This window comes from Vombatus ursinus, unplaced genomic scaffold (assembly GCF_900497805.2).
Source record: "Vombatus ursinus unplaced genomic scaffold, bare-nosed wombat genome assembly UNPS02007855.1, whole genome shotgun sequence".
NCBI lineage: Eukaryota > Metazoa > Chordata > Mammalia > Diprotodontia > Vombatidae > Vombatus > Vombatus ursinus.
The window spans coordinates 74,365-77,351 of record NW_020947633.1 but is presented as its reverse complement, the minus strand read 5'-3'; positions in this window follow the sequence as shown (position 1 = coordinate 77,351).

Here is a 2,987-nt window from a genome sequence, read left to right as displayed (position 1 = left end):
TAACTTATCACATCACGGATCACCATAGGACCAATTGGAACTTGTGTAATTAACAACTTTAGATCTCACTGTTATACAGATACACACACACACACATTCCTTTAGTATATTAAATAGAATTTGGTTAAATGGATATTTTGGAGGCAGGATCAAGTTAAGGAGGAAATCAAGAAGGAGAATCCAATAGGTGGAGACTCATGAGCCAGGCAAGTTATATGAACTATCCAAACCGGATAGGAACCCAGGAAGACACTAGGGAAATTCAAAGGTTGGGAAGGTCTAGGAGATGGGGGGACAATCTGCACATTTTCAGAGAAAATGAGTTATATTCTGAGGTTATAGATCTCCAGGGACTTTTACTCTTGTTCAGTTTGTTGATGTAATACATCTGAAGCTTAGATTGCCACCTAGTGGCTTACATAGATATAATATCGAAAAGGGATTCTCCAGACATGGCAACTTTTCTGTTCTATGAAACATTGTTCTATTAACTGAGCAATTATATCACAAGCCTTTGAAATCTTTCATTTCTTACACCTGAATCATATTTCAGAACATATTATTCTTTCATTCTTTTTTCCTCCTTTTTTTTAGGTAATTAGGGTTAAGTGACTTGCCCAGGATCACACAACCAATAAATGTGAAGCATCTGGTCTGAGGCCAGATTTGAATTCAGTTCCTCCTGACTCCAGGTCTGGTACTCTATCTGCTGCACCACCTACCTGTCTCCAGAACATATTTTTCATTCTTCTTACCCATGCTCATTTTTAAATGGAAATAATCTAATTTTAAATTAGATGGTCCTTTTGAGTTATTTATATTTCTCTACTGCCTCGATCTTTGTAAAAGATTTTTTACATTTAATTTTTTCTCAATTTCATGTAAACAAAAATTTTAACTTTTTTTATTCTGAGTTCCACGTTTCCCCCTCCCTCCTTTCCCTCCAACCTCATTGAGAATGCAAGCAATTTGTTATAGATTCTATATTTGCTGTCCTGCAGAACATTTTCATATTAGCCATGTTGCAAAAGAAAATGAAACCAAAAAAAAAACCAAGAATAATAAAGCGGAAAAAAAATGCTTTAATTTGCATTCAGATTTTATCAGTTCTTTCTCTAGAGGTGGATAGCATTTTTTTCATCATAAGTCCTTCAGAATTGTCTTGGATCATTGTATTGCTGAGAATAGCAAGTCATTCAAAATTGATCATTGTAGAATATTGCTATTACTGTGTACACTGTTCTCCTGGTTCTGCTCATTTCACTTTGGATCACTTCATATAAGTCTTCCTATGTTTTCCTGAAAGCATCCTGCTCTTTATTTCTTAGAGCACAGTAATATAACATCTTAATTATATGCCCAACTTGTTTAGTCATTTCTTAATTAATGGGCATCCTTTCAATTTCCAATCTTGGCCATCACAAACAACTTGTTAGAAATATTTTTGTATATATAAATCCTTTTACTTTTCCTTTGACCTTTTTGGGATACAAAGCTAGTAATTGCATTGCTGGATCAATGGGTATGCACAATTTGATAGCCCCTTGGGCATAGTTCCAAATTGTTCTCCAGAATGGTTGGATCACCAATAGTTCATTACTGTTCCTATTTTTCCACATCTCTTCCAACATTTGTCATTTTTCTCTTTTATCATATTAGCCAATTGCTTTCCAGTTTTCCAAGCACTTTTTTGTCAAATACTAGGTTTTTGTCCCAAAATCTTGGATCTTTGAGTTTTTCAAAAAACTAGGTTACTGTGGTTATTCACTATGGCATATAGGGGACCTAAACTATTCTACTGATCCACCACTCTATTTCTTAGCCAGTACCATATTGTTTGGTTGATTACCACCTGTAATACAGTTTGAGATCTGGAACTGCTAAGTTATTTTCACATTTTTTTCATTGATTCCCTTAATATTCTTGACCTTTTGTTATTCTAAATGAATTTTGTTAATATTCTTTTCTAGTTTTATACATTTTTGATATTTTTATAGGTATTCCTCTGGATGAGTCAATTAATTTAGGTGGAATCATCATTTTTGCTATATTGGCTCAACCTATCCATGAGCAATCAATATTTCTTCAGTTGTTCAGATCTAACACAATTAGTGTGAAAAGTGTTCTGTAATTATGTTCATACAGTTTCTAGGTTTGTCTTGGCAGGTAGACTTCAAAGTATTTTATATTGTCTGCAGTTATTTTATGGAATTTCTCCTTTTATCTCTTCCTGCTAGACTTTGTTGATAGCATATAGAAATGCCAATCATTTCTTCATAATATATGTTGACACATAAACTATAATTATTTTCACAGTGGTCTTTTTGCAAATTATTTTAATAAGCTCTTTAATACAAAATGGAAAAAAAATTCTCTCTCCCAGTCTATATAAATCTATATTAACTCAAAGCTTCCTTGTTTTATCTACCTTGTTTGCATTTACATTCAATTAACATTGTAATATGACATCAGCTAAAAGTGTGACTAATCACAGAAATTTCTGGTTTGTATATTTTTCATTATTGGGAATTGGATGAAAGAGAGGGACAGTGGCAGGTTACACAAAAAAAATTTCAGAAAAATTGCAGGATCTTCTTCCTAGGAACTCTGAACTCAATTAAAGAGGATCATATTGATTTTTATTCTGTAACTTCCCAAAGTGAGGCAAAAGCATGAATCTAGTTTTTCCCTTAGGTAAAATATGAGCATAGCTGAGTTTGTGAACAGTCTGTATGAATTCAGTATTGGCCAAGACTGACAACTGAGTCATGACATACATTCATCTATCTCTGCTTCAATGGAAACATTTTACTGTTAATTGGAGGGAAGACCTACAATGAGTATTTTCCCGTAATTAACATAAGAATGAAATATATTTAGTGACCATTGGATATAACTGTTATCTCCTGGTGGACAGCATCCCCAGCACAATTGCTAATAAATTATTTTGAGGGTGACCTGGGAAGAAGTTTCTATTATCTTATACT